The following is a 23984-nucleotide window of genomic DNA, read 5'->3' as shown; positions in this document are numbered from 1 at the left end:
TTGAGAGTTATCTTGTTGGCACTTTGAAATTACTCACTTCCCTCTCTTCTGGTCTTTCTTAATGCTGATGAGATCTGCCATCAGCCTGATTGTTCCTTTGTAAATAAGCTTTTATTTCTGTTTGATTAAAAATTGCTCTCTTTGTCCTTGATGTTGTGCAATTTTACTACAAAATGACTAGCTAGGTATAATTTGTTTTATTTTGTTTAACTCTTTTTTCAATTCATTGCTTTCTTCAGTTCAAGAAATGTTTCAGCTATCATTTCAAGGATTTTCTCTTCATTACCAACACTATTATTTCTTATTGAAATTCTTACTAGATGTATGTCAAAAGCTTCTTTATATTTTTTCCTCCATGACTTTTAAATTCCCATTAATATTTTTTTCTTCTCTCTGCTGCATTTTGCATGCTTGAATCTTCCTATTCACTCATTTTCTCTTCATCTATGTCTAGTCTACATATTTTCTAGTATAATTTTATTTCAATGACTCCATAATTTTATTTGATTAAAAATCTATTTTTGGTTTACACTTGTGGGAGCAGGGAACACAGGATTCTGTACTATTTTGAAGAGGTAATGCTATAATATTGAGATAGAGATTCCTAAGACAGAACTTCTATGATTAGACTATAAGATGCGTGAGAGAAAACGATGTCTCATCCAGGTAGCCCTAGTACCTAGTAAACAGCCTGGCAAATAGTAAGTATATTTTCAATAAATGTTTTCAGTAATAGATTAAATATAATTCAAGTAAATGTTAAACTTAACAGTGACATACCTTAGTACTAATAGGTTGTCTTTACTAATTGTCAGTCAAGTACAGTGATTCTAAAACCAGAAATACTTAAAAAAATCTCTATATAACATTAAAATGCAAATTCACAGGTTCTACCATAAAGTTTCTGATTTAATAGGTATGGGGAAAGATCTACAAATCTGAATTTTCACAACATGTGAAATCTCACAAAGTATGATTTTGGTTCTGAGAACCCAAAAAGCACCCTTGAGAGAAATACTGTCTGAGAGCAACCAGATTTAGAAATGACAGTGATACATAGGTAAACCAGATTCCTCTGTGTGACTTAATCAGTAGAGAGGATAGTGAAGACTGGCAGGAGGAAATCAGACCTTTGGAATGAAGGAGCAAAAGCTGAATAATAGGAAAAAAGTTTGAGAAAGGCTGATCCTGCTCTGACCAAGTATAATACCAAAGCTACATTGTTTTGTAAAACATGTAAATAATGAATAGTCTTTGCTCACTTAGTAAATTATATGCATTTTGCGACATGTAATATTTTTAAATCCTTCACATTGATTCCATTATTAATTAAACTATTTAGAAATAAGTAGAAAAGGTTAATATCGGGTGTGTTTTCTTGTGGATTTTTAAAAGATTTGCATTTAATTTTGTAGCATGAGAGAATGATAATGTAATGTAATTTAGCTTAATATTTATTTTGTATGAGATGACAGTTTTATTAAGCAGAACCAATAATCATCATTATTCAGAGTCATAATGGCCCATTATAAACAGTCTCACTTTTCCTAATTTTAATTTTACCTCTTAGAGTGTGCCTTTCTAGAATTGCTAAAATGGTTATACTTGGTTTCCTTTATAAATATAATTTTAACAATCACTATGGAAACATGTTATCTAGTAGTTAAGTCTCACTCTTTTACATAATTGATACAAAACTTTTTAGTGTCTTGGTTTCATCTTGTTGCCTAGGCTGGCCTTGAACTGCTGCACTCATGCCATCCTCCCACCTCAGCCTGAGCAGTAGCTGGGACTACAGGTGGGTGCCACCACATCCAGCTCACAATGCCATCTTTAAAAATATCAAGGAATTAAGGTGATTTTATGTTTATCAGGTATTTTATCTTAAAGTGAATAAGTTCAGGCAATAATCAGATTGTTTTGTGTCCCAATAATTGAGATAGGAGTTTGAATATGGAAGAAAACAAAGTTATTTAGGTTAGAAATACTTCAGAGCAGAGAGGGCCTAAGAAGTTCCCTAATTTTAAGGCTCTTTTGAGTAACATCAAATATCTGTTTAATGTTGTATAGTTTATTGAGCATTCTCACTTGCATGCTTTCATATAGGCCTACACGATTCCTCTCACAAACCGTTACTATTACTCTAAAGTTGCACTGAGAGGACTAACTGCAGAAAAATTAACTCACAACCTAGCCAGTTACCTAGTTTGAGTAGAAGCAAAGCTTAAGCTTTTTCCACAACATCAGAGTTTTTACTGTCAGAGCACATCCCAAAGGCTCTGGATGCCTGGGAACAGAGGCAAAAGGTCAAAGAAGTTCAAAACATGGAGGTTGAAGGTCATATTAAATACAAACTTTACCAGCTTTATATTATTGTCCAGGGACCAGCATGCAACAATTGCTTAGAATTCAAGGAAAATCAACTCCTTTCAGCTTCTGTCAGGGGCACTATAGGTGGTTCCTGTTGCTTTTGAGTAATAATTCTATTTCATCTATACATGATTAAATACAACTTTCTTCTATAAAATTTGTGCCTGGGTGAACTAAAGATGTATTTTCAAGCATTCAAGGGTATATAGGAAAAACTCAGATCCATTTATGTATACAAACATGAATTATAACTTGTGATACCATTATGTAATTTGGTATTTTACTTTACAGCATTCACTTATTTTTTCAATAATCAGTGAATGCCAGAACTGTGTTATACACTGAGGTCACAGAGGAAAGACCATATAAAGCTTATACTCTGGTTGGGAAGAAAAGCATTTACAATAAGACATGGTAAATAATATATAACAGAATTTTTAGAAGGTCATGGGAGTACAGAGGAAGAAAATTTCAACAAACCTTCCAATAATCTTTTGAAATTGTTTCATTGTGATTCATTTATATACATGCATATCAATGATTGAAAATATGTATGTATGTATATAACTTTATTTTTTCTAGGTTACCAACAAATCTTTAAACAAAATAATGTTCCCAAGTTTGTTCAAACAGAGAAACCCCATAAAGAATGATAAATTAGAAGTGCTTGGCCTTGGAGCATTTTCTGTAGTTTAACCCAGTAGATACTGGACTATCTATATTTGTAGAAGTCTTGATAAGTCATGTTGAGAATAGCATTTTTGAAAGTCTTGGATAAATTAATGAAAGAAATGCCTTTGTTTTTAGCCTAGCAAATGTTTACTTTCTCAGTTATAGCCATTTCTTAAAACATTAGAATCACTGCAAAGCTGTAACTACCCATGAATTCTGCCAGTTTAGCAAAGTCTTTACAATAAAGCTAAAATAACTGAGAAAATAGGGCACTTTTGTCAATATGTCCTGAGTGAATAAAAACTCTTGGTCGCAAATCATGGTCATTTAAAAATTTATGTTGTTCCACCAGAATTTTTAGGTCAAGTAGTTATACTCATTGATTAATATAAGTAATACAAATTATATGAATTCTAGCCAAGGTTTTTGATAATATTTTTATTACCTTTATTTTAAATAAAAACGATCGTGGACTTCAGCTTAAGTCTTTGTAGCCAAATTTTGACTGTTTTGCTATCTTTGATCCCGGACAAGATTTTTACCCCAAGATTTAGTTTGTTATGTAGAAAATGAAGATAATAACTACTACATAGTTCCATTGTGAGAATAAAGTCCAATATAGTATATGAGAAGCTAGTATAGTCCCTGGCACAAGGTAATTTCTAAGTCAATGATAGTTTCTCTTCATGTTTGGCTACAAACTCTGTGCTGGATCATGCTTTCATCATTTACACACATCTCACAACGTTTCACCAGATGCATTCAGTCAAAAAATTTAATAATTCCTACCCAACTTAATTATTTTATGGGAACATGAAACCCACCCAGCAGCCACTGGGCTCACCCATGTGAACTGACCATTCAAAATAACATGTGGTTTGTTTTTACACCAAAAAAGGCTGAGATTTACCAAAAGTTCTTGCTTATTTTCTCATAGTTATAATATTGAGTGATGTCTTACATTCTATTTATAGTGCACATGCTGAAGGTAGCACATTAAATAAGAATTGGAGACACTTTCTGAAATTCATTAAAGTATAACAATACCTTATTTTAAAAAATAGATTAAATATAGGTGCATTATTTGACATTATATGGATAATTTAGCTCTGTTGGTCAAATCTTGGTGCTAATATATCAGGTCTGAGTATTCAGTCTCCCCCATGCACTAATTACAATATGATTGATTTTTCACTCACTAGGTCTTTGTTTTGTTTTGTTTTAGGCTCACTGACTGACTGCAGCTGTGACTTCAACTTGCCAATGTACACCATTGCTCACTAGAGGACCGACTGAAAGAGAGTGAATGAATTTATTGCCAACCTTTTCCTACTCCTAAAACAAAGCAATTTGGTAGATTTGTTACTGATGAGTCATAGCACCATCTTCACATACAAATGGCAACATTTCATATGGCACTATTTTCAGTGTAAATGATAACAGAGATCATGAGGAAAGAGTACAAATTATCTTGGGCCATTGTCTTATTTATAGATTAAAGTACAATTATGTTTGTCACTGATTTAAATTCTGACATCTTAGTTAATTATGTTATTTGCTTCTTTTATTTTCATTTTCCCCTTAGATCTGGTGGGACTATTCTTTGTTTTAGTATTGTTTCCCTTGTAAAATTGTTTATTTTCTGTAACGGGCAGAATACCTTTTTTTATTATTATTTTGAGAATGCTAAGTATTTACCTAATTACCCTTCAGAGAATATTGGAAGACAATGCAGTTGAACAAATGGATGAATAGTAGAAAAGGATTACTATATAATTATATTATTTCTGGAAGCCTTTGTGACTGATTTGTTTTTTTCTTACCTTCATATATTTTTCCTCTAGGTTACTATTTTTTTTCCTGACAGGTTTTCAGGATTGGTTATTTTTCCTGTTTGAAAAAATTTCTGGAAGTGTGCAAGTGCTCAAAATATTATCTATTAAAATTTTATTAATTTTAAGAACTTAATGCATTTGCTCATTTATTTAGAATAAAAAATACCTAATATAGCATTTATTTTTATATTTATGGCTTTTAGTTAATATGTAACTTTAAAGATGAATTTTAAATCAAATTTTACGCCAGCCCAAAAATTGAATAACTAAAATAAATAAAAGCTTATAGGCCCAATACAAAATAGTAAGACACAGAAGAATTCATTAATTCATTTAGGCAATCAGTCATCCATCACACAATTATTGAAAGCTTACTTTGTGCCGGGGATTTCTCTAGATACAAAGGTGAATAAGGAATACTACATCCCCTCCAAAAGCATATAGTCTAGCAAGAAAGGTGATGATGTGGATGTGGAAAAACAAATAACAATACAATGTGGTCAGATCTTTTACAGAAGTATGTAGAATCACCAAGACCATGTAGCCCACTCTGGGAGACAATATATGTTATTTCTGTTTCAATTTGGAATGCATTCTGATTGTTGTCAGGGAATTATGTTTTATTAACTTTGCAAAATGGCTTAATTCCTTATATACATATTTTCGAGAGGTAGGATGTATGATGGACTATGATACATGATTAACATTTGTGAAAAAAATAATTTGAAAAGTGGAATTGAATGCTAAAATTTAGAAGTTACTGCAAAATTAAGAATATGTTCATGGAAAGGGTAACATAAGCCTAGCATTGACAGTCTGATTCATGGATCTCTTTTAATCTATTCACATCGTTCCTTTAGGGGAAATTTGACAATGATGTCTTGCAAATGTGCTGCCACTTTCAAAGATCCTTGCTAAAGTTTTAGTAAAGCGGAAAGCAGTTCTGGCATTTTGGATAAATGTTCCCCAAATCTTCTCTGCCAGATATTTCATTAAGTAGGAAGGCTCAATAGGGTAATATGGAAAAAGCAATTTAAATAGAAGTTTGATTCACAACATGGTGATTTTTGTAAATAATATTCTGTAAAGTCTTCTGTGCTTTTTGTGGATTTAATTTTACTATTGTAGAGGTATGTCTTTCCCTGTCTATTGTCACCAATAATATATCCCTGCCACCCATAACTCCTTTTCAAAGAAAATGGACTATAAATAAATGTATGACAATATTCTGTAATTTACAGAAGACTATGCAAGAAATGACTGCTGATTTTGAAAAGATTATTCATTCATTATGTTCCTACATAAATGTTCTCTAAAACATTAAATGTACCTCTTTCTTTAACTAGATGATAGTTTTTAATAGCATATTATAGCCCTTCTTTTAAATACTATATTATTGTCGTTGTTTCTGCATAATTCTGATTGTCTCGCTAAAAGGGGACCCCTGAGAGCAGGATTTGTGCCTTATTCATTGCGTAAATATTTGTGTCTCCAGTTCACCACCAAGCGTGGGCTTGATCAATATTTTTGAAGGAGTGAATGAGATGACATCAATATTTGATACTTACTGACATCTACTTATTTTTTATAAATATGTCTTTCACTCTGATTGTTGTAGTCTAATATCCTCATTTGTTGAAACTGGATGAAAACAATCTTGTGTAATTCTCCTCATATTTTCTTCTTTGTCCGGGTGCATGTTATTTTCTCTTGGTTGGACTACAGAAATGACCTTCTTACCAGTTATTTGATAAAAGTCAAGTGTCACCACCCCAATATTCCTGACATCACTTTCAGAGTGATCTTTCCAGCACTCAGATATGATTATATGACACTCATGCTCAGAATTCTTCGGTGCCTGCCCTTCACTCCATCATGAATCTGTATTCCAATGTTAACTTTACATAGACATAGTACCAGGAGTGCATGACAAGTCCCATCTTTTCATTTCTGTCTCCAAGTGCCTCACATATGGTGTTCTTTAAATATTGAATAAATGTTATATGATTAAAATATTAAATATAGGAAGATGGTTCCTGTAGTCCACTTGTACCAAAGTTTGGGCAGGAGAATTAATTCAAAGAAATTTCTGATGGAGCTGTCTGAAAATTGAGATGGGTGCTTTAGAAAAGCATTTATCATACATGCCTATTCATAAAACCTACCTGAGGTGTCTTTTTAAAAATAAAGATTTTGGGAGTAAGAATTTCCAAAAGAGGAATTGAGAACATTTATTTTCCAAAATAACTGCTCAAATTTATTCTTATGTTCAGGGAGGTTTGGGAAAGATCTCTTAGAATGGTCATTAATATCGGGAGGCTAGAAGGCTACTCAGTGTGGGAGGCTGGACTATGTGACCCTAAATTCCCTTCTGTGAAGTTTGGGGTGCTATGATTCTAGAAGATGTCACAGCTTGTAGAAGTGTACAAGAGTTACTTGAGAATTACCTGACTGCAGATAGGAGGGACTTGGGGATAAATGACTGAGTCCAAGTATCATCATATCTAGAGAGTTATAACCAATTTTCAAAGATTGTAATGAAAATTATGTTCTTATTGCCAAGTTTATTTATTTAACAACTATTTATTGAATATCTATTATGTGCCAGATACAGTTGTAGGTGTTCAGGGTATGGTAATGACAAAACACACATAATCTCTGCCTTCATTGATATGTCAAGATTCACCATACTTGTCTCTAGAACTTTCCAGTGGCTGAGAACCATTTGGTTCTTAATGCCAACTGAAAATGATCATCCCCAAAGAGCCATCATTATGCTTGCTATAAATAAGTGTCCAGGTTTTTTGTCTGACTGAAAACTCCAAAAGAATCCCCATGTTTTCTGAAGATAGAATATGGGAGTTCAGATTATCAGGCACTAATTCTTATTTTGTGGGATCCATTTTGGTTCTTGACTGAGGTGCTCATTCTAGACCTCACTCTCAGTCTCTGACCTAAATGCCCAATCATTTTAAGTAGAAATACATTTATTATCTTTTATCTTATCTTTTGAACTGGGATTTTTTCTGCTCATTTTGATAATCCTATACATATTTCAAGCTGTGGAGGCAGATATGGTCAATTGGGATAAATTATGGGCTTCAAAAATCAGATGAGCTGAATGTGAAGTCCACTTCCTAGCTGGTAAACCATAGGCAAATTACCTAGCTTACCTGAGATTTCAGCTTCTCAGCTGTGAAACTGGAATAGTATTTCCTATCTTACAAGCTGTGAAATTAAATGGGATATGAAACAGAGTGTTATATTTTACAGTTCCTGGCACTTAATACCTACAAATTCAAATGACTGTGTAATTTATCTGCATCATATAGGGCACTAAGATGACTTGTAACAGGGAAATGTTTTTAAACATTGTCAACTTTTTAGAACACTTAATGTTTCTATGAAATGTGGTGAGTTAAGACGGTAACTCTGACACAGACACTGTTTTCTACTACAACTTTTAAAAAAATCCTGTGTGGAAGTCAGGTCTTAGATTTCTTGGTATTTCATTTCCATATAGACCTTCCCTCATCTTAAAGAACAGATTAGGGTACATACATACAATCAAATTGCTATGCTACATTTTCACAAGGAGATTCTTTTAAAGACAAAGTTTGCTAAATTAGATCCAAGGACACTAAAAGACCATATTGAAATAAGTTCCATTTAAAAATAGAACTCAAGACATACAAAAACTGAAAAAAAAAATAAGCTGAGTTTTTTTTTTTGTAACAGTGAAACAGTTTTTAAAGGGTTTATGCTTCAGAAAATGGAAGCATTTTCAAGAACCAAGAGTATCATGGTGATTTTTTTGAATGTATTTCCAAAGAACAGAAGAAATATACTGTTCACTAAATGTGAATTAGGAAATACAAACTCTTATATACACAACAGTTCTACAGGAAAAAAAAGAAAGAAAAAAAAACTCCCTTACTTTTTCGTTCAAATTTTCACCTACACCTATTATACCTATAGTTGCAAAAATAAAACATGGAGGAAAATAGTCTTTATTAGCAGTGGCTTAAATGTCTAAGGGGTGGTGCAATTGATCTTTGAAAATAGAAAGCCAGGCTATCAAAATAAATATCCTTTTCTCTTATTTGTCAGTGTGAGGGAGATTTTTAATAATCACCATGCTGCAAATGTAAGAGATTTAGAGCATTTAATAGTTTCCTTTATTGATCACATTTCCCTGGCATCTTTGGAAGATAATTGCATCAAACACAAACATATTTTTAAAACTGATAGATGAAAAAGAGAAGTTATCTCCCTTTCTTCCCAGGGTTTTATGAGCACCACATTTATGTATTTATCGTTGGTAATTTGGATAATTCCCAACACTGCCACTACCAACACCACCATCTGCCATGTATATTGTACAGCAGATTTTCTTAAATTTTTCCACACCATGGCACTCATTGAAAATAGTATTTGTATAGCACACTGGGCTGAAAATAAGGCTTCTTTCAGCAGAAGCTAGGAAAAGTGTAGGCTCCAGTCCTCACCCAGAAGCTCTGAGGGCTGCAGGAAAGGTATTGCTATGGCTGGCATATCCATAGTCCTTTTGCAAGCATTGGGGTATATCAGCACACCAGTTGGGAAGCTCTGTGTTTGATTCGAAAGAATGTCTATTAGTAACAAAGAGAGAATAATAACTCCTCCCCCCCAAAAAAACGAGCTCTAGCAATAACAAGTTTTAGAGAGAATTGTGGGTCAGTCATTCTATTATATGTTGCTGGTAGATGTGTAAATTGACACAACCATTTTGAAAAATAATTTAGCATTATCTTGTAAAGTTGAATTTTCACATATCTATAATACAACCCAGAACTTCTACTTCAAAGTATATGTGTATGTGTGAGCATGTGAATGTGATTATGTACAAGAAGACATGCACCAGGAGACATGTATATAATATTTTAACAGTACTGTATGTAATAGCAAAATAATACCAACAACTCCAATGTTCATTGACAGGAAAATGGATAAATTGTGATGTATTTGTGCACACACAAAAATACTACATGTGCTTTATCTTATTTTATTTTTATCTTTTTTTTTATCTTACTAGAATTAGGGAGTATAATTTTAATTCTGGTACCTGTATATATCATATTTTTAAGGTTTCTTTGAGCTTAAATTTTAGCAGGGCATATTTCTGTATTTTGCATCTCAGCTTTCTATTGAAATGGATTATTTTAATTGTCTCCAGTCTATACGAAGCAAGTATTTGAGCTTTAACTCTCAAGTAAAGGCAATTAGTAAATATGAACCTGTTCATAGTGACTTGGGTTTTTCTTTTTCCTGAAATTCTCAATCAAAAATTTTGAGTTCAAAGTAGCAAATTGAATGCCTGAGCAATTTTACCTAAGTAAGGTCATTATTCATGGTTTGGGAGAAAATAGTAAGGTAGCATACTTATATAACTTTGATATGTTTCATCTTAAATGTGTTTTCTGTTTTAGTTTGACATATAATGTTTAATGTTTCTCATCTAACTTGGGCATAATATTAATAATGTCAATCTTTAAAACAGAATGAAGCATGTCAACCAGTTTAACTTTAGAAAGAAATGTCTTTAAAGGGATTAGAGAGGCAAGAAGGAAAGAGAGAGAGATTGATTTATCAGTTTCTCTTAGAAATTTAACAATTTCAAAATATAACATTTCTTCCTGTCTAGAAATTGTTACATGTAGCTTTAATCTCTTCTACTATGATGCAACTTTATTTTCTCTTTTTATGTCTTGGAGGGCAGAGGGCCCCAAGAGTGTAAGAGAAGTTAAAGAATAACCAGCTCTACAACCATGATTAGGTATTGCTGACACAACTATAAAATGAAAGCTATTCCACTTGTTCTATCGCCCTTAAACTTTGGAAATAGTGTCCAATAGTGGAAAATTAAAAAAAAAAAAAGTCTGTCTTGTTTTCCAGAGGAAAAGGATCATGACTTTGTCTCTCCGTGATAGATTAGGCCAATTGTATTTCTTTCAAAAGCTTTTAAAAACAAATGTTAAGTCTAAAATAAGTAGTATGCCATCATTGTGATGTCAATAACTTGTGACACTTAAGCAATTGATTCCTATGTTCATTTTGCTTTATTAATAATCCTTTGTTTATTTTCTGACACATCATCCTGCTCATACTTCCATAATAATCACTTCAATTTTGAAGATAGTCTCATTGCAACATGTACTCATGAGGGCTGGTATCATCTGTTGGAGATTGAAAGCATGTATCAGGAATACCCTTTGAGCTTTTGTGACCTTAAAACCAGTGTGAAATTGGATCACAATTACAGAGAAATACCCAGTCTATAACTATTTGTCTCAGACTTCTTAATGGCAGCTCTTGTACTTGAAATGAGTTAGAGAAGACTGTTCAACGTCAAATCTTTTCTGAGGAATTTACTGAAGTACTTTTGAAGTTTATTATTCTTTTAAAAGTCCTAGGAAGTTTTAGAGAAACTGCTGGTTTCAATTATGTGTTCTTTGATTCTACTTTTGTTTTCTGCTTCAAATGGATAAAAAATAGGATTTTTATTATCCTTATAAAACTCAACAGATCCATTTTTTCATCATTTTGAAATGCAGAAGACATGAAACTATTTACTGTCTCTAACATAATATTTCTAATAAGCCTCAATGATTATACAGGAAATGTATTGAATTTACCAATATATTTATGAGTTTTACTGCAAACACTGAATTGATATAAACATAGTAAAAATGTCTAGAAATTATTAAACATATAGGAAGCATACACTATCATTATTCTATAGCATTTAGGAAAATAAATACGGCAAATTGGTACTATATCACTTATTACCTGAAAATTATTTTTCTACTCAGATTTTTCCAAATTGAAAATTAAATAGATCCTGAGCACTAGAATATTTGGGGGGAAAGCCTTTCAGTTTATTGTGACCTCTGAAGGTCTTTCTAGAGACCTTCAGAGAAAACATTCCCAGATGCCACACACAAAGACTTTTACTCACGAGTAAATTTATATGATATTTAAACTTGTTTACAGAACACTTGAAAATAATGTTTCCTACTAAGCGATTTTATAATTTTGAGTGGAAATAAATTACATCGTTTGTGAATTGTGATTCTTCTTGTAACAGTCCCTTACCAAGTACTAAGTGAACATATTTTCTGTCAAATAGATGTTGCTAAGTTTTTCTAGATTCTTGATGTGAACTATCCAGCTAATTACTAACACAACCTTTCCTATGAATTTGGTAGGTCCGAAGTTTTCTCTATAATTTGATAACCAATTTGAATTAATTTATTTTGTCTTCATATGGAATTAGTCTAAATGATCTTTCATTAAGTTGATATTGGCTTAAATTACAAAATTCAATTTCAGGAATGTAGCTCCATTCACCTTTTTAATGATGCCACTATACCAACATAGGAACTAGTAAGTGAATTAGAAAGTAGAAAAGTCAAAATAATTTTCTGATTTGATTATTAGTAATATTGTTATATGTTCTTACTGGTTTCTATACATAAAATACAGTAAAGTACACATGAGCCTTTTTAAAAAAATCCATTACACGAAATTCCGTACAAATCATTCAGCAGTTATCAGAAAAGTGCTATTTTGATTAAATATCATTTTGCAAACATAATTATCACTATTACATCTAAAAATTATTTCTACAGTATGAAAAGATTATTTATGTTCCTAATTGCCTACTGAGGAATCTTCTCATCTATTAATTCATGAATATATTTCAATATGAAGTTCACATTTTAAAGGTATGAACAGAAAGGGTTTCTATCCTGGTCTATGCGTTTAGGAAGTTCTTTCCTTTCTACCCCAAGACAGTTCATTTGTTTTGGAGGTCAATTCCAAAGCATGTGCTGTGTAAAATTCCCAGGGTTGCCTGGTCCCGAGCTCCCCCTGGAAGTCCAGTTATACATTTATTAGTGAGAAATTATAGCCAGGCCAGGTCACCTGCAGGACCCCACCATCTGCTGTGAGTCCATCTCTTTAACGCAGTTCTGACTTCCTCCTTAGCTGAAGAGGTGTTACACATTTAAACAGTACGTGATGCCACTTCCAACCTATCAAGTTAGCAACATGTTATTGAAATTGGAACATACATTGGATATAGATACAGTGGGATCAACACTTTAAAACGTGAATATTGGGAATTAATTGATAAGCCCTCTAAAAATCATCCTGGCAAAATGCATTGAGGGCCTTAAAATGTTTGTTATCATTTGAAGTAGCAATTCTATTTCTGGAGATCAATTATAAGGAAAAACAGGAATACTGACTAAAAGTGTATTGAAAGGTGTTTATGACAGTGACATTTACAATATTGAAATACTGGAATAACTGAAACATACAACAAAATGGAACTGAGTAAATAAATTATAATACACCCATATGAGGAAAAGATATTACAAATAATTAAAAATTTTAAGATTATTCATAATATGGGAAATGCTTTTAAACAAATAATAGCTGACAATTGAAAAAAAACCTTTAAAAAAGAAAAACATGAATTTATGAGGAATTGTATCTGTATATATTTGCATATCCATATTTGTTTCTATTTCTATCTTCTATCTAACTATATTTAAAATGCATAACACCCTTCAAGGAAATAAAGTGGCCAATCTGTTCTTTTAAATTTTTTTACACTTTTACACATTTTCAAAATTGCACAAAATTAGATTAAATTATATTTACAATTACAAGAATCTTATTATTATAGAAAATAGACTCAGCCCCTGGTGGTGGACAAAGGAGTGTCCTTCATCAGCTGATGTGTCTCTGTCTGACATGCATTAAAAAACACTATCAGATTGTCCCCATAAATTAGAACATTCTATTACTTCCTCCTGGGTGACAAATTGGGATACATTTGATAACTAGATTCATATAATTATTATCAATAACTGAGGCACTTGGCTTAATGTAGGATAAAATTTCCAAAAGTTCATTTTTGTCAAGTATAAAATGATAAGAGCAAGTTGAGAGTTTTTAAAAATCTTGAAGAAGATGTGAAAATAGTAATTAAGAAATAATTATATAATAATACGAAATAAGACCTTTATAACTCATCAAATATACTGTAAACATAATTTTTGTGATGATTTTTTTGATGTATACTTTAACTGCCTTTTTACAAACAATATTGACTTTGGAGAACTTAAATACGTAATGTTTAGAAACTAATAGGAGTTTATTAAGCTTCATTTAGGGTATTTGAAAGCCAAATCTTAGAGTTGTTAGAGGATCTTTGCCTTCGTATAATAATTATTATGTTTTGTTATTAATATATTGCCACCAAGCTGCTAACTACAGAGATGGAAGAATGGTCTTAGGACAAAGATCACTTGGAAGTAGTCATAACTGTTCAATTCCAGCCAAATAACAAAGGTCTGTGGAAGGAAAATGGTTCTATGAGTTGATTTTGTCCATGGTAAACATTGCATCTAATATCTTTATTTCAGCACTTTTTAATTGAATAAATGTAGTTGTGAAAAAATGTTTATGAACAAATTGCATTGAATTAATGTGTATGAAGTTTGCTCAGCACCAGGCACAGTAGTATAGTATTGCGTGCATAATACAATAGGAACAAGTTGAAAAGAATGTCTAATGAATAAATGAAAGGCATTTAATGAACCCCATTTTCCTTCTCCTTCGCTCCTTCATCCTTAACTGAAGTATCTGCTCAAGTTTGCAGTGAAGCCTGGAAGGTTCATGTTAAAATAACACAAATAATACAAAACAAACAAACAAAAAAACTAAATTTATTTTGTTTAAACTAATTTAAAAAATTCCAAAGTAAAGCAAATTCAGTTAGTAGGCAGAATGCTATGGGGTTAGTTAAATTAAAGTTTCAGGGAAATGGAAATTCTTATATGTGCCTAGGTAATAACCCTATAATACATGTTTTCATGATTACAGTAAAATTACTTATAGGCCCCTACAGTTACTCTACTGAAAGCTGCAATCATAATGGATTTGCATGAAGAATGTAAATTTCATTTTTTCGAGAGTAATGTGACTTTCATCACATGTGGCTATTGCATTTTTAATGGGTGCTTAGCAACTGAATCTATAGCTTTTGTTTGATAATGTCTATTTTAGGAAAAGAATCACATTCTATTGGAGTTAGGAAAAAAAACCTCATTTTTACACTGATTAATGCACATTAATTGTTTACCAAAATATTTAAACACTCCTCAAGACCATCTTCTGAATAAATCATTTGCGAAACCATAGGCAAGTAAAGCATAATTGAAGGGACTGACATTCAACAAATACTTATGATCTGAAGTTCAAGTGTATTTTATACATGTGGTTTTATGGGTAACAGAAACTAAATTATGTATTTATCTTTGGAAAGAATTTTCATTAGTATGCTACGTAAGAAACTAGAACTTGATATCTCTGCTTGGGCATGTTACATTTGTTTGAAAAAATTTTAAAGTATTGAAACTACCCAGTAATATTAAGTGTGAGTTTTATTGAAAACTACAAATGCAAAACAATTGAGATACTGATCTTTTTCTTTAAAAAAGGAAAAAGAGAAATAGGAAATGAGAAATGGTTTTATTCCTCAATCATTAATCGGCAAAATGCCATTACCGATTAAAGAAAAGTATGAGATATCATTGTGTGCAACAAAGGAAGATGACATCAAAGTGTTCTCCTGATAGCAAACTAGCGATAGAAACCACAAAAAGAGAGTTGCATTAAAAATACAATACACTGAAACAGTAATTTTTCAATGCTATGTAAATACTATGGGCATTTTAAATTCAAAGATAAGCAGAATCAGCAGATAGTGACAGTTTTAAATTTGCTAAAAATCAATAGAAGAGCAGTAAAATGCAATTTTCCTAAGCCAGGCTGTAACTTCAAGTGAGCTGAACCCTTCGTGGTGCAACTGAGAGATTTTTTAATAGGACTTAAGAAAATGGATTTAACATTGTTTCATTTTATTAGTGGTTAGGCAACATAATTGTGAAATGCTTTGAAGTAATCTGTATTACATTTTTATTAGCTTCAGAGCTTCTATATACATATTTTATGTCCTTTTCAGAAGTTTAAATAATATTACATTCTAATTATTATTTGCAGATGGTATTTGTTTTTCTAGTAATGACCAGTCAGAAATCAGCACTCTGAGTTCCATGAAAAAAAAATCATTTCATGTAGTAGCAGGTACTCAGTATGCATTCTAGCTCTTGTTATCTCAGAGGGAAAGATTTAAATAATGTAAGGCGGTTCCTTTGTAATGAGGCATTCTTTTTTTATGTTTTGTTGTGATTTTGTTACTTTAGAGGAAAAGTTATTAGTTAAATGGTCACAAATCTTATCCAGGATTTTATCAATGCCATATAATTGATCTATATATCTTTTAATGGATGGGTGAATGTCATTCAAAGCTCTTGGGCATTTAATTCAAATACTAAATTTAAGAACCACAAGCATGTTGATGAGTTAGGAAAAGATGTAGAATTGTATGCATAAAACAAGACCTGGGTGAACATCTTTTTTTTTTTCTTTCTTTCTCATTAAAGATTGATCTAAAGATTTTTTTTGAGGGAGACGTTTTTGATACCTGTAGTCACTTTTTTGGTTCCCAGAGTGGTAATAAACAAATCGCTCAATAAAACACAATTTCCCTTTTCTCTGTGTCTGGTACTCCCTTTCTCTTCAAACGCAGCTGTTTTCTTAAAGCTTCTTTCAAATGTGAAGACCATGATGGGGGAAATAAAGGCAGTTTCTGAAGAGCCTGGTAGCTTTTTAAGCATTGGATTGAAGTCTTTCTTCGAAGAGTGATTTCTAAAACAGGCTATCCTGAAATAATAAATAACAAATAAAAATAAAAAATAAAAAAAAATCTAAGCAAATTTTATTTTAACAGAAGAATAGGCTCTCTAAAGGTATCCTTCATTATTCTATCATACCTTTTCTTAAATGTTTCCTGCATGTGCAATCTCTTGTATCCTCTAGCATACTTCATTTGTTAAGGTATTGATATTCATTTTGTGCATTTGTTTTTATTGCCTACACATTTTGCTACTATGCCATGTGAGGCCCTTCATCAACTGAAGTGTATGTAGCCCTGTATTTGGGATACATGTCTAGGAGGCATAATAAGTAGTAGCAGTACTTGGAACACAAATCCCCAACCTTATATGCTGGAGAAAATGATTTCTTTTACGAAAGTTCTAAGATATTCGCTTAAAACACTAGCATGTTAATTTTACCTGTTTTCCAAAGAGCATGCCATTATTATTGACATCCTGCTGTCTTTATGGTCCCAGGATGCATGAATTATTAGTGTTGCTTGACATTTTTAAATCCTTAACTCTATAGCCTATAGCCATACTTCCCATTAGCTATTGCAGGCTTTAAGAAGCCACGCTAGTTGTTGATCAATGGTTGTTCAGTAATTGAGAGGTGTCAAATTCTCTTGTGGGTTAAAAGAAAAATCTTGGTTATTTCTGGACTCTGTAAGACAATATCTAAATAAAATTGTAAAGCACTGTTATGAATCTGATGTCTAGAGGACATTCATCCTGATTTTTGTGAAGAAACTACACTTACTTTTCTACCATTATTTTTAACAATAAAACAAAAGTATTCAATGCAATTTTTCCTAGATTTTAGTTTTCTCTCAAAACATTAAAATGGAATATTATAATGGCATTATATAATACATAATTGAATATACCTGAAAATTTATTATCCAAAAAGTCCACCTGATTAGAAAAAGCAATGAAGATATTTGAGTTACAGAAAGGTATGGCATATTTATGAGCTTTTAATTTTCCAGGAACAACATGCTGATTTTTATTGTACTGAGTTTTTAAATGGCTATTTGCTTATCATGAAAAGATACAAACATTTGAAGCAATAAAACGTAAAAACAGAAATATCAAAGACATCTGCTTTTTTCAAAGACTTGTTTTTTTATTTATATTTTCAGTGTGAGAAAATGTTAACTGAATAATCTGAAACCTTTAAGCTGAAAATCAATGCATTCTCAGGTATGTCTGCATTTGGAATTTTTAATTGTTAAAGAATTGCAATGGAAATACTTATGCTTCATTTTTTACCTTTAATATGTAGCAAGCCTGCCCTATCAAAAGGAAGCACTTTTAATTAGGAAACCTGTAATGAAATTCAGCACAATTAATTCTCTGTTTAGTCTCTTACACTAGATCTATACTATCAGTTATGTTGCTAAGTTTTGGGTTTGGAAACTTGCCTTTTACAGACTGACTTTCAGCTCATCAAAGGATGTATTCTTAAATCTCTAATCTAGTGAATAATTTAGAATATGAACCACATTTTCCAGCATTCTCCTATTGTCAAACCCAATGGCTGATTTTAAGCCCTTGTTCCAACTGATCTGTCTGAAGCATTTCAGTCTTCCAAGCCATTCTCTATCTTGAAATACTCTCCTTTGGCTTCCATTCTTCTTGTTTTCTTCTCATCCCATCTGTTAAACAATCCTTAACTTCCTTTCTGGGCTCCTTCCCTTTTCCCATTTCTTAGATTCTATTTTGGGGCTCTTTTCATTTATTCACCCAAAGAACATTTATAAAGTATTTACTATATGTACTATAGTGTAAAACTCTGAGGGATTCAAAAGTGCGTACAACAAAGGCACCATCCTGAGGACCTCCATCTTTAATGTGAAGAAACCAGGTAAAAATGTCATTCCAACTGGAAGACATCAGTGTATCTATTCTTCTCTATACTTCCGTTCTGCCTGGGTAGCATCATGATCCTCAAGACTTCAACCACAGAATACACTGACCATCTCTAACACTTATATCTACAACTGTACTTCTAACCCCTGACGGACTTTTCCATTTGGATGTCTTCTGGGCACTTAAAACTTAATGTGGTATACATGAAAGACTTCCTGTACCAATGCTCCTTTCACTCCTCCACAAATTCTTATTCATCTACTGAATTCTCAGTCTTCAACATTGCCACTTATCTTAACACTTCCCCAACCTCATACCTCTTATTTACCCTTGATTAGTGCCTTCTATTTTCTCTTTTATATTAAACTTGTTATCAAAATTTGATTTTCCTCAAAAATGACTTCTGAATATTCTTATCACCACTTTTTGTCTCAGTTCAATATCACCTCTCATCTGGATGAATGGCATAATTTTACATCCTATTTTCCTACCATCTTCAGTAGTGGAAATAGAAAGAGCTTTGGAATCTTTCAAAAATGATTAAAAGTACAGCTGAACCACTGACTTGGTCAGATGATCTTAGATAGCTAACTTCACTAAGCTTGAGTTTTCTCACCTATGAAATGAAGAAATAATCTGTACATTTCAAATTTGTTGAGAAAATTAGGTAGTATCAGGCCATAAAGTGATTAGCACAACTCCAGGCATATATTTTTTAAAAAACCACATACATTTGTTACTTTTTCACTCCAATTTATCCTGGAGAATGCTGTATGAATTATCTTCCTGTAAACATCTGATCATATTATTCTTCTGTTTAAAACCTTCATTGACTTGACATTGCCTAAAAATCACAACTCACCTGGATATTTTTAACTCCAATTTACCTCTCCCACTTGTTTCCTTCCATTCCACTCCAAGCACCTATTGATTCAGTTGCACCAACCTTCTCACCACTCACTGAGCTCTCCACAATCCCCGTGAACACTCTTCGTCTATGTGCCTCATCCACACTGTTCCTGCCCACTTCTTAGTAAGGTCTTCTCCCACTTTCACTTGGTAAAGCTACTCACTGTCAAGAACCAGCTCAAATGGCATGTCTTCTGGAATTCTTTCCTGACTCATCCAAGAAGAAATAGCTACTCTGCTCCCGGTGTTTCTGTTTCACTTTTTCACTTTCCTTATAAACCTAACAGTATATTAATTTCTTATGACTTTTCTTATATGAGCTTCAGTTTGCTAATCAACAATAGTATAATAATAATTAGTGTTTATGGAGTGCTCACTATATGTTAGACACTGAAGGATAAATTTGTGTTGCTTATCTCATTTGGTCCTCACTATAACACATTAAGGTAGATACCATTTTATCCCTACATTGAAGATAAGCAAAATGAAGCTTAAAAAGCTTGCAATCAATAAGACAACACAAAAAAGTGCACATATTACATGTCAATAAAAATTTTTTTAGAAGTTTGCAATTAGCACTAGAAGAATAACTTAATAGATCTGACTTCAGAGTCCATATATAATCATATATAGTCATCAACACATCTAGTCATTGATTCCAAATATCATATATAAGTATAAAGTTTTCTATTACATATAAGTAATAGAAAAATACCATTTTTAGATCCATACAGAATTTAACGTATATCACTTGGTTCATGGATCCCCTGAAACACTTCTAGAGGCACTGAGAAATTCATTGTGCTAAAGAGAAGACTCCCTTCTTTACGATCAAATTTTTTATTCTATAATCTGATGAACAAGTATTTTCAAACTTTTTGTTTTTAAATAACATGGTTATTTTTTTATTGGTTTTGTTTTTAAATCCATGGTTAACTATAATTTATTGCATATTTTCAAAAAAGCTAGGAGACAGAATTTTCAATGTTCACAATACAAAGAAATGATAAATGTTTGAGGTGAGGTACAGATTACGTACTCTGATTTGTCATTATAAATTGCATACATGTATCAAAATATCACTTTGTATCTTATAAATATGTATAATTATAATGTGTTAATTTTAAAAAATCCACATTTCAAATGACAACCTTCAGTTATCCTCATTATGTGGATATTTCAAACTCTTTAGGTGCTAAGGAAGCTGTTTGAGAAACTCTGGGTTAAGGTAGTTCAATCCTTCAGAAAATGTTTATTCCTCCTCATATTGGAAAGCAAGCATGTTACGCACTGTGCCTTACTTATCATTGCATCCTATCATCTACTTTTTAAAGGGTTATTTACACAATCAAGGTTTTATCTGAATATTTAAATGGGGTTGGAATTTAAAAGAAGAGTAAGATATGTCTCCCCAACTGAGATAGATAGGGCAAATTACTTTACATCATGAAAACTAAGCAGCTTTGGCAATAGCTTCCACGAATGGAAACATGTTGATCTAGATTATTGAGACCACCCCAGGACATATTTGGACCAATGCTCAAACATGTAAATTATGAATTAGTCAGTAGAGAAAATGAACAAAGTTGTGATTATATATAGGTAGCAGAGATTGCAAATTGCTTGTCAGTTGACTGAACTTGGCCCACAAATGTATTGTTCGGCCAGCATAATATTTTTTAAAAATTTAAGCCAGTATTTAAACATCAGGATATTTGTGTGTTTTTTTTTGTTTTTTTTTTTTCATGAATCCCTGGGTTTTCAGCTTCTCTTGAAAATTTGGAAGCTCTGACAGTATTGGGCCCACATTCTCATGTGGTAACAATTGGCTAGAACTGAAAGCAGCTGTTCCCTCTACACAAGACACGTACTTTCCAGTTCAGCATAGCTCCCAGCAGACCCACTTCACACATTTACTGTACCTGCCTGTGCCCTGTTGGGCAGTTGTAACCCCAGAAGACTGGCCTAGAAATTTGAAGAGTTTATAGGAAACTTCTATTTTGAATAATGTATCATGTGATTCAATGCAATAGAAAAATCTCCTCTTCTGGAGTATAGGTTGGAAATATACATTTCTAGGTAGCCAGTGACGCTGTTATGATTCCCAAGAAATGGTTTAAATAAAAAATTCCCACCTCTATTTATTTGGATTCATACCAGTATGACTATGGAGGAACAAAAGATTTGCATTCTAGCCTACTGGTCAAAGGCAAATCAGTAGGTGGTAGTGAAATAGCATGGAACCCAGGTACTCCATAGTGTGTGTTAAATAAAATCCAGAAGCACAGTATTCTTTTAGCGAATAAAGTTACAATTAAATATAAATTTTAATATTTGTTACCTGTAAGAAGTACAGAAGGATGAGGTTGGGTGGGGCCTGATTTTCTTTTTATTTGCTCTATATTGGTATTATTTAAATTTGTGTTATCACATTATAATTAGAAACTATAATATAAACAAGCAAAACAAATGGGCAAACACTTTACAATTCTTTGTTTCCTGGTCTTTTCTATCTGGTGATGATGATTATGGTATTATTAAAGGGTCTAGTGATTATAGAATTTCCAGTTATTCTAAATCCTTACAGTTCTACAGGGCCTTGAAGAAAGTGTTCTCTTGAGAAAAAAAAATTAATTATATCACAGTTTAATTGCTTATGGTGGCAAATAAATATAACACTAAATTTCTATTCCTGGTGCTCCGTTATATCTTAGACCAGGCTATATATTAGAGAACTGATTTGATTTAGTAGGACTTTTGAGTCCTTAAATTATCATGGAAAAACCAGCTCAAATGTCTTTGATGTGTCACTCATCTTTCTGTAGCCCTGCTAATATTAGAGCATTTCATTTTTTTCTGAAGCACTTTCACATACTGCAAACTTGCCTTTAGGTGCTGCAATTAAATCAATTTCAGGATATTTAGCCTAATGGAAGTATGAACAAGGGTATCTCAAAAAGAAGGGCAACTGATTCAGAACTTTTATTTCTGGTTCAGTGGTCCTTAAGCACCACTGAGAGATTTAATAACTCTGGTAAGTAGTAACAGGAGAAACACTATCTTGGAAGACTTCAGAAATATGATAGTGGTCATTTATATTAAGTCTTTCCACTTATGGATTTACCATTTGAAATTTGTCTATTCATGAGCTACTGCAAAAGTTTATGATATTTAAACACTATGATCATTTTTTTTAAATAATCCAACTTTGAATTATTTTCTTTCTAACTCTGGTAATTTGGGGAGTCATTTAGCTAGTAAGTGAGTACAGTAAGCCACTGAGTATTATACTCAATGCCATTTGTTATTCTCTAACCATCTCTGCATATAAAGCAACTCTTTTAGAATGATTTAATTAAAAAAGCAACTGTTTCTTTGTGGAAAGAAAATGATCTTTAAAGGCGAGAGGAAAAAGCAAAACTGATTAACTTCTGGTGAAAGGATTTCTCATCTGATATGCCAGTGCTGCACCAGCATTTCTATGTTTGTAAACTTGGAAATTTAAGATTTCAAAAATTGAAAATTTCAAGAGCCCACCATCCTTTGGATGTACACTTTGATACTAATTCTCATATCCAACAATGGATAGCATTGAGTATGCTAAAAGGCAAATTTAATCTTCACTTAGTCAAGCAAAAATCCTCACTGAGGGCATATTTATGGGATTAACAGAGATTAAAACAAAGCATTGTTACAAATGAGTTTTCTTTCAGAGGCACTGCTCTTCCTTCTGATTTAAAGACCTCTATATTTGATCACATATATGGTCATCTATCGACATTCTTTTCATACTGCTGTATCTTTGAAAATGCCCTTTATTTGCCCTAAAATGATCTTCTATGCCTAAATGTAATTTTCCTCCCAGATTTTTCATCAGCATAGGTGGTACTTTCTCCAGGAAACCCTGTCAAGGAGAGCTAAGCTTCTTTTCTTAAGGCTACTGCAGCACTCTGTGCAGACTCCTCATGACATTTTCCATTGTATTGAGATTATCTCCACACCTGAGTTTCCATCACTTGAATTTTAATTTATTGAGGGCTCAGACCATTTTTTTTTTTCATCTGTGGGTAACCTATGGGTAACCTTAGTGCATATCAAAACACCTAGGAGAGTAAATGTTTGCTTAACTTCTGATAAAGTTAAGAGAACAAGATAGAAAAAAATGCACATCTGAAAGAATGGGATGATGCTGTGAAGTGGGCTCTGTCCTGGAAGGAAGAATGAGATGAGAAGCAGCAGTCCTCAGCATATACAGAGCATCAGTGTGCAGTTAATAGAGAGCTGACAGTACGTTGGCAATTGAGAAAAGAGCAATTATACTGGAGAATAAACTAGTATCAAATCCAAGAAACAGAGTGGCCATTTGTTCAATGACCATATAATTGGGTTTGATTCTGAGATTTACCAGGCAATCCTTTGTCAAAATGATCCAATGAGGTGTGTTTCATATTCACAGGAAATAAAACACTTAGGATAATGCGATAATATTTCAAAT

Source organism: Lemur catta, chromosome 3 (genome assembly GCF_020740605.2).
Source record: "Lemur catta isolate mLemCat1 chromosome 3, mLemCat1.pri, whole genome shotgun sequence".
In the NCBI taxonomy this organism is placed as follows: Eukaryota; Metazoa; Chordata; class Mammalia; order Primates; family Lemuridae; genus Lemur; species Lemur catta.
Note: the sequence above shows the minus strand (reverse complement) of the source record.